Below are 10,155 nucleotides of genomic sequence, written 5' to 3'. Positions count from 1 at the left end.
GTTTGACCATATTCTACAGTATATTTATAAAAAAAAAAAAAAAAAAAAAAAAAAAACCTGTTTGCTGTGTGTCTGATACCATGTGGGATGTCTTTAGTTTCTCCAAATGCTTTGTGTGTGTTTCCAGTTTCACACTGCGGGATTGTTCAGGGTGTGGATTCTAGTCTGGCAACCTTCTTCTGGCATATAATGTTTTGTTTTTTTGCTGAGGCCTACCTCACCTTCTGTCAAATAATCCACTCACAGGCCTCACAGGTAGTCAACCGGTCCCTTATTTTTTTCCCCCACGTGTTGGGAAACATAAAATAAGGATCTCATCAGCACAATACCCTGGTAGTCTGTGGTTAACTACCTCAACTACCTCATCTTTTTCTGATGAAACACACATCAGATCTATCTAACTGTCTATAAATCCAGGCTCAAAACACGCCTTTTGTTTTCCTGTTGCTTATAACTGCTTTAAATTTGATCCAGTTTAAACCAAAATCGATGAAATGCATGAAGGGTTGAGAAAAATCTATTAAAAATCAAGGTGACAGACCAAGGTCACCATTTGGACCCAGTGCCAATATTACTCATAGGTTAGGAAAGAGGTGGTGGACTATCAGCCCAGCAGGGAGTAGGCCACAAAAGGGTCCATTGCAACCCCCCCCAAGTAAACCTTCTTAATTAAACCTTTTGTTCCCATCTAAAGATCATATTCGTAGATTCATTTGTTTGGAAATGGTGGCCGTTTTTACACCAAAAATAGCCATTTTGAGCACTTAAAGGCAATTTTCTGAAAAACTTTTCTTTTAATTGAACAAGGGCACAATATTGGTCATTGGTGTTGTTCCCATCCAAACATTATTTGTGTAGATTTGTTCATTTGGAAATGGCGGCCATCTTTATGCCAAAAATCAAATCAAAATCAAATCAATTTTATTTATATAGCGCCAAATCACAACAAACAGTTGCCCCAAGGCGCTTTATATTGTAAGGCAAAGCCACACAATAATTACGGAAAAACCCCAACGGTCAAAACGACCCCCTGTGAGCAAGCACTTGGTGACAGTGGGAAGGAAAAACTCCCTTTTAACAGGAAGAAACCTCCAGCAGAACCAGGCTCAGGGAGGGGCAGTCTTCTGCTGGGACTGGTTGGGGCTGAGGGAGAGAATCAGGAAAAAGACATGCTGTGGAGGGGAGCAGAGATCAATCACTAATGATTAAATGCAGAGTGGTGCATACAGAGCAAAAAGAGAAAGAAACACTCAGTGCATCATGGGAACCCCCCAACAGTCTAAGTCTATAGCAGCATAACTAAGGGATGGTTCAGGGTCACCTGATCCAGCCCTAACTATAAGCTTTAGCAAAAAGGAAAGTTTTAAGCCTAATCTTAAAAGTAGAGAGGGTGTCTGTCTCCCTGATCTGAATTGGGAGCTGGTTCCACAGGAGAGGAGCCTGAAAGCTGAAGGCTCTGCCTCCCATTCTACTCTTACAAACCCTAGGAACTACAAGTAAGCCTGCAGTCTGAGAGCGAAGTGCTCTATTGGGGTGATATGGTACTATGAGGTCCCTAAGATAAGATGGGACCTGATTATTCAAAACCTTATAAGTAAGAAGAAGAATTTTAAATTCTATTCTAGAATTAACAGGAAGCCAATGAAGAGAAGCCAATATGGGTGAGATATGCTCTCTCCTTCTAGTCCCCGTTAGTACTGTAGCTGCAGCATTTTGAATTAACTGAAGGCTTTTCAGGGAACTTTTAGAACAACCTGATAATAATGAATTACAATAGTCCAGCCTAGAGGAAATAAATGCAAGAATTAGTTTTTCAGCATCACTCTGAGACAAGACCTTTCTAATTTTAGAGATATTGCGCAAATGCAAAAAAGCAGTCCTACATATTTGTTTAACCGTGACTATCCAGGGTTGGGACCAGGAAGCAGAGTTGTAGTCTTACACACCTCTCTGCAGCTTCTCTCCCCCTGCCATCCCCTCATTACCCCATCCCCGTAGAGACGGTGCCTGCTCCCAGACCACCAATAACCAGCAAAAATCTATGTAAGCATAAAAATTCAAAAAGAAAAAATAATATAGCACCTTCAACTGCACCACAGACTAAACAGTTAAATGTGGTCTATTAAACATTAGGTCTCTCTCTTCTAAGTCCCTGTTGGTAAATGATATAATAATTGATCAACATATTGATTTATTCTGCCTTACAGAAACCAGGTTACAGCAGGATGAATATGTTAGTTTAAATGAGTCAACACCCCCGAGTCACACTAACTGTCAGAATGCTCGTAGCACGGGCCGGGGCGGAGGATTAGCAGCAATCTTCCATTCCAGCTTATTAATTAATCAAAAACCCAGACAGAGCTTTAATTCATTTGAAAGCTTGACTCTTAGTCTTGTCCATCCAAATTGGAAGTCCCAAAAACCAGTTTTATTTGTTATTATCTATTGTCCACCTGGTCGTTACTGTGAGTTTCTCTGTGAATTTTCAGATCTTTTGTCTGACTTAGTGCTTAGGTCAGATAAGATAATTATAGTGGGCGATTTTAACATCCACACAGATGCTGAGAATGACAGCCTCAACACTGCATTTAATCTATTATTAGACTCTATTGGCTTTGCTCAAAAAGTAAATGAGTCCACCCACCACTTTAATCATATCTTAGATCTTGTTCTGACTTATGGTATGGAAATAGAAGACTTAACAGTATTCCCTGAAAACTCCCTTCTGTCTGATCATTGCTTAATAACATTTACATTTACTCTGATGGACTACCCAGCAGTGGGGAATAAGTTTCATTACACTAGAAGTCTTTCAGAAAGCACTGTAACTAGGTTTAAGGATATGATTCCTTCTTTATGTTCTCTAATGCCATATACCAACACAGTGCAGAGTAGCTACCTAAACTCTGTAAGTGAGATAGAGTATCTCGTCAATAGTTTTACATCCTCATTGAAGACAACTTTGGATGCTGTAGCTCCTCTGAAAAAGAGAGCTTTAAATCAGAAGTGCCTGACTCCGTGGTATAACTCACAAACTCGTAGCTTAAAGCAGATAACCCGTAAGCTGGAGAGGAAATGGCGTCTCACTAATTTAGAAGATCTTCACTTAGCCTGGAAAAAGAGTCTGTTGCTCTATAAAAAAGCCCTCTGTAAAGCTAGGACATCTTTCTACTCATCACTAATTGAAGAAAATAAGAACAACCCCAGGTTTCTTTTCAGCACTGTAGCCAGGCTGACAAAGAGTCAGAGCTCTATTGAGCTGAGTATTCCATTAACTTTAACTAGTAATGACTTCATGACTTTCTTTGCTAACAAAATTTTAACTATTAGAGAAAAAATTACTCATAACCATCCCAAAGACGTATCATTATCTTTGGCTGCTTTCAGTGATGCCGGTATTTGGTTAGACTCTTTCTCTCTCCAATTGTTTTCATTAGTTACTTCATCCAAACCATCAACATGTTTATTAGACCCCATTCCTACCAGGCTGCTCAAGGAAGCCCTACCATTATTTAATGCTTCGATCTTAAATATGATCAATCTATCTTTATTAGTTGGCTATGTACCACAGGCTTTTAAGGTGGCAGTAATTAAACCATTACTTAAAAAGCCATCACTTGACCCAGCTATCTTAGCTAATTATAGGCCAATCTCCAACCTTCCTTTTCTCTCAAAAATTCTTGAAAGGGTAGTTGTAAAACAGCTAACTGATCATCTGCAGAGGAATGGTCTATTTGAAGAGTTTCAGTCAGGTTTTAGAATTCATCATAGTACAGAAACAGCATTAGTGAAGGTTACAAATGATCTTCTTATGGCCTCGGACAGTGGACTCATCTCTGTGCTTGTTCTGTTAGACCTCAGTGCTGCTTTTGATACTGTTGACCATAAAATTTTATTACAGAGATTAGAGCATGCCATAGGTATTAAAGGCACTGCGCTGCGGTGGTTTGAATCATATTTGTCTAATAGATACAATTTGTTCATGTAAATGGGGAATCTTCTTCACAGACTAAAGTTAATTATGGAGTTCCACAAGGTTCTGTGCTAGGACCAATTTTATTCACTTTATACATGCTTCCCTTAGGCAGTATTATTAGACGGTATTGCTTAAATTTTCATTGTTACGCAGATGATACCCAGCTTTATCTATCCATGAAGCCAGAGGACACACACCAATTAGCTTCATTATTATCAGGTTGTCCTAAAAGTTCCCTAAAAAGCCTTCAGTTAATTCAAAATGCTGCAGCTAGAGTACTGACGGGGACTAGAAGGAGAGAGCATATCTCACCCATATTGGCCTCTCTTCATTGGCTTCCTGTTAATTCTAGAATAGAATTTAAAATTCTTCTTCTTACTTATAAGGTTTTGAATAATCAGGTCCCATCTTATCTTAGGGACCTCGTAGTACCATATCACCCCAATAAAGCGCTTCGCTCTCAGACAGCAGGCTTACTTGTAGTTCCTAGGGTTTGTAAGAGTAGAATGGGAGGCAGAGCCTTCAGCTTTCAGGCTCCTCTCCTGTGGAACCAGCTCCCAATTCAGATCAGGGAGACAGACACCCTCTCTACTTTTAAGATTAGGCTTAAAACTTTCCTTTTTGCTAAAGCTTATAGTTAGGGCTGGATCAGGTGACCCTGAACCATCCCTTAGTTATGCTGCTATAGACGTAGACTGCTGGGGGGTTCCCATGATGCACTGTTTCTTTCTCTTTTTGCTCTGTATGCACCACTCTGCATTTAATCATTAGTGATCGATCTCTGCTCCCCTCCACAGCATGTCTTTTTCCTGGTTCTCTCCCTCAGCCCCAACCAGTCCCAGCAGAAGACTGCCCCTCCCTGAGCCTGGTTCTGCTGGAGGTTTCTTCCTGTTAAAAGGGAGTTTTTCCTTCCCACTGTAGCCAAGTGCTTGCTCACAGGGGGTCGTTTTGACCGTTGGGGTTTTACATAATTATTCTATGGCCTTGCCTTACAATATAAAGCGCCTTGGGGCAACTGTTTGTTGTGATTTGGCGCTATATAAAAAAAATTGATTGAATTGATTGATAATATGTGCATTGAATGACATATCCTGATCAAAAATGACTCCAAGATTTCTCACAGTATTACTAGAGGTCAGAGTAATGCCATCCAGAGTAAGGATCTGGTTAGACACCATGTTTCTAAGATTTGTGGGGCCAAGTACAATAACTTCAGTTTTATCTGAGTTTAAAAGCAGGAAATTAGAGGTCATCCATGTCTTTATGTCTGTAAGACAATCCTGCACTTTAGTTAATTGGTGTGTGTCCTCTGGCTTCATGGATAGATAAAGCTGGGTATCATCTGTGTAACAATGAAAATTTAAGCAATGCTGTCTAATAATACTGCCTAAGGGAAGCATGTATAAAGTGAATAAAATTGGTCCTAGCACAGAACCTTGTGGAACTCCATAATTAACCTTAGTCTGTGAAGAAGATTCCCCATTTACATGAACAAATTGTAATCTATTAGATAAATATGATTCAAACCACTGCGGCGCAGTGCCTTTAATACCTATAGCATGCTCTAATCTCTGTAATAAAATTTTATGGTCAACAGTATCAAAAGCAGCACTGAGGTCTAACAGAACAAGCACAGAGATGAGTCCACTGTCTGAGGCCATAAGAAGATCATTTGTAACCTTCACTAATGCTGTTTCTGTACTATGATGAATTCTAAAACCTGACTGAAACTCTTCAAACAGACCATTCCTCTGCAGATGATCAGTTAGCTGTTTTACAACTACCCTTTCAAGAATTTTTGAGAGAAAAGGAAGGTTGGAGATTGGCCTATAATTAGCTAAGATAGCTGGGTCAAGTGATGGCTTTTAAATAATGGTTTAATTACTGCCACCTTAAAAGCCTGTGGTACATAGCCAACTAATAAAGATAGATTGATCATATTTAAGACCGAAGCATTAATTAATGGTAGGGCTTCCTTGAGCAGCCTGGTAGGAATGGGGTCTAATAGACATGTTGATGGTTTGGAGGAAGTAACTAATGAAAATAACTCAGACAGAACAGATCGGAAGAGAAAGAGTCCTAACCCAAATACCAGCATCACTGAAAGCAGCCAAAGAGAACGATATGTCTTTGGGATGGTTATGAGTAATTTTTTTCTCTAATAGTTAAAATTTTATTAGCAAAGAAAGTCATGAAGTCATTACTAGTTAAAGGTAAAGGAATACTCGGCTCAATAGAGCTCTGACTCTTTGTCAGCCTGGCTACAGTGCTGAAAAGAAACCTGGGGTTGTTCTTATTTTCTTCAATTAGTGATGAGTAGTAAGATGTCCTAGCTTTACGGAGGGCTTTTTTATAGAGCAACAGACTCTTTTTCCAGGCTAAGTGAAGATCTTCTAAATTAGTGAGACGCCATTTCCTCTCCAACTTACGGGTTATCTGCTTTAAGCTGTGAGTTTGAGAGTTATACCACGGAGTCAGGCACTTCTGATTTAAGGCTCTCTTTTTCAGAGGAGCTACAGCATCCAAAGTTGAAAATGACCATTTTGCCTTGGGCTTTAATTGAGCCCATAACCCACGGGGCCCTTGCCAGTCTAGTTCATCTTCTTATGTTTGAAAGTGCTATACAAATAGTTTATTATAATTATTATTATTATTATTATCAAGTCTTCTATCCAGTTGCAGGTATCAATAAAGGTTTTGATATTTACTCATTGATCACATTATATTACAGTCATAAACAACACATTAGTGCAGGAGTCACAGTTTTCTTAATTCTTGAGTTTGATACAGTTGCCTAGATTTCATCTGATTTTGATTCAGCCATTCTATCATAAAGTTGTGTCTGGTGAACCAATAGCTGCAAGTGGCTGCAGGCTCAATCTCTCCAATCACAGCCACTGAAGCTTGTATTTGATTTGGTGGCTTCCCTCACTTATCTCTGCCAAGATTAGATCAGATAGAACTGAACTATTCATCCCTTGGAAGACTCCAAGAGGAGGTGATGGTCTAGTGGTTAAGGCGTTGGGCTTGAGATCAGAAGATCCTCGGTTCAAATCCCAGCCTGAGTGAAAAAATCACTAAGGGCCCTTGGGCAAGATCTTTAATCCCCTATTGCTCCTGGTGTGCACAGGTGTGCCTTAGACTGCCCACAATAAAAGGCCACTCTGAAAGGTGCAGTTTTATCACACAGCACAATGTCACAGATGTCGCAAGATTTGAGGGAGCGTGCAGTTGGCATGCTGACAGCAGGAATGTCAACCAGAGCTGTTGCTCGTGTATTGAATGTTCATTTCTCTACCATACGCCGTCTCCAAAGGCGTTTCAGAGAATTTGGCAGTACATTCAACCAGCCTCATAACCGCAGACCACGTGTAACCACACCAGCCCAGGACCTCCACATCCAGCATGTTCACCTCCAAGATCGTCTGAGACCAGCCACTCGGACAGCTGCTGAAACAATCGGTTTGCATAACCAAAGAATTTCTGCACAAACTGTCAGAAACCGTCTCAGGGAAGCTCATCTGCATGCTCGTCGTCCTCATCGGGGTCTCGACCTGACTCCAGTTCGTCGTTGTAACCGACTTGAGTGGGCAAATGCTCACATTTGCTGGCGTTTGGCATGTTGGAGATGTGTTCTCTTCACGGAAGAATCCCAGATCACACTGTCCAGGGCAGATGGCAGACAGCGTGTGTGGCATCGTGTGGGTGAGCGGTGTTCTGATGTCAACGTTGTGGCTCGAGTGGCCCATGGTGGCGGTGGGGTTATGGTATGGGCAGGCGTCTGTTATGGACGAAGAACACAGGTGCATTTTATTGATGGCATTTTGAATGCACAGAGATACCATGACGAGATCCTGAGGCCCATTGTTGTGCCATACATCCAAGAACATCACCTCATGTTGCAGCAGGATAATGCACGGCCCCATGTTGCAAGGATCTGGACACAATTCTTGGAAGCTGAAAATGTCCCAGTTCTTGCATGGCCGGCATACTCACCGGACATGTCACCCATTGAGCATGTTTGGGATGCTCTGGACCGGCATATACGACAGCGTGTACCAGTTCCTGCCAATATCCAGCAACTTCGCACAGCCATTGAAGAGGAGTGGACCAACATTCCACAGGCCACAATTGACAACCTGATCAACTCTATGCGAAGGAGATGTGTTGCACTGCATGAGGCAAATGGTGGTCACACCAGATACTGACTGGTATCCCCCCCAATAAAACAAAACTGCACCTTTCAGAGTGGCCTTTTATTGTGGGCAGTCTAAGGCACACCTGTGCACTAATCATGGTGTCTAATCAGCATCTTGATATGGCACACCTGTGAGGTGGGATGGATTATCTCAGCAAAGGAGAAGTGCTCACTATCACAGATTTAGACTGGTTTGTGAACAATATTTGAGGGAAATGGTGATATTGTGTATGTGGAAAAAGTTTTAGATCTTTGAGTTCATCTCATACAAAATGGGAGCAAAACCAAAAGTGTTGCGTTTATATTTTTGTTGAGTGTAAATGCAGTCCATTTACCATTTACTCCGTCTAGGAAATTGAGGTTCCAACAGCATTGTATAGCGCACACAGAGTAAGAAGCACACAGAGTATAGAAAGTGAAAGTAAAAAAAAAAAACAATTTGCAAATATAAATATAAACCCAGAAATATAAATATCAGAAATAATGCTCACTACTGGTTTACTTGCTGCTACTGTTCCTCTCCTTCCTGTCCTCTGTCTTCCTGTTACTACTCCTCCCCAAGTATGGCCATTCACTTTTTCATGGCAGCCTAATAACTCATACATTTTAAAACTCTATTATGCTGAATAGACATCTAGAATATATATATGAAACTGGATGTATCCAGTAATGTGTGTGGTGCCCCCTGCTGATCAACACCCATCACTGCATACTTGCAGGGCCTCATCTGAAACCTGTTTTTACCCCCGAAGTTTGGATAAATGTTGAGTCACTCAGACCTGAGAGAAAATCAAAGACTCACAGACAAAAAACAAAAACAAAAGAGTTTAGTCTGTTTCTAATTTTTTTTAAGTGTACTTCATATTTAAAGTGACAGTTTTTTGTCCTCACGAGTAACAACTGCTGTATTATGTTTGAGGACTAGTAATAGAAAACTATTTAAAAGTAGTGCCAAAGGGCCAGAAACAAAAATGTCTTGAATCTGTCCCCGTTCTGCGCCGGATCAGGGCGCACTGCTGCCTGCGCCAAAAATGGGCGTGTGCGTAAATAGCGCACTTAAAGAGCGCAGCTGAGTCCGACAGTCAGAACGTTCACAGACGAAAAGGAAAGATGACGTGGAAAGAAAAGCTCTTTTTCTACCATGTAAAAGTTGGCAGTTCGACAGGTTATTTGTTTTTGACAGGAGATACCCAAAGCGTCAGTTCAACCGTCAAGGTACACACAATATGTGGGACACCATTCAGTGGGATTTTCAAAATAAAACAAGTGCTTTATGAATCAGGTGCTGGAGATCCAAATATCTTCATAGTGTCGTCGTGGTGACTTGTGCCATTTGGTAGGACAAAAAGTTGGATTTGATAAGGTCAGTATTTATATTTTAGTGTTAAGACTGAACTAGCTGTGTCGCTTTTAGTGATTAGGCACGACTCACTTAGGGGCAAAGGTCTCAAATGAATCAATAAGATATCTTCTTGAGTGTTTTTTGGAAAGGGTGGGGGTGGTTGATTGATATTATTTAACCCCCAACATTCAGTTACCTCGAGTGAGTGGTTAGCTCACTGGAATAAGGATTTGGGATTTTGTGATTGCACTACCTGTTTGTGTCCTTGGACAAGACACTTCATCTGCATTGTGTCAGTCCACCAGCTGTAAATGGGTTGTGGACTTGACTGGGCGTCCTATGCTTTTGACTTAAGCACCAGCACCAATGGACCTCGAGTCCTATTCAAGACTCATTTGACTTCTTCCTCCCTCGGTTATCTCCTTCAGATCCCGAGGGATCCCAGGGTATTCCAAAGCTAAATTGGATATATAATCTGGAAAACCTCCAAATTTAGTCCTCAGGAGTATAACAGAGTGTAAAAACGTAAAAGTGAATGGCCGTGCTTGTGGAGGAGGAGGAGGAACAGGAAGAGTAGCAGCCAGTAAACCAGTAGCAAGCAGCATTTCTTGTATTTATTATTATGGATTTATATGTCTA

The sequence above is a fragment of the Thalassophryne amazonica genome, chromosome 23, assembly GCF_902500255.1.
Source record: "Thalassophryne amazonica chromosome 23, fThaAma1.1, whole genome shotgun sequence".
Lineage (NCBI taxonomy): Eukaryota > Metazoa > Chordata > Actinopteri > Batrachoidiformes > Batrachoididae > Thalassophryne > Thalassophryne amazonica.
Note: the sequence above shows the minus strand (reverse complement) of the source record.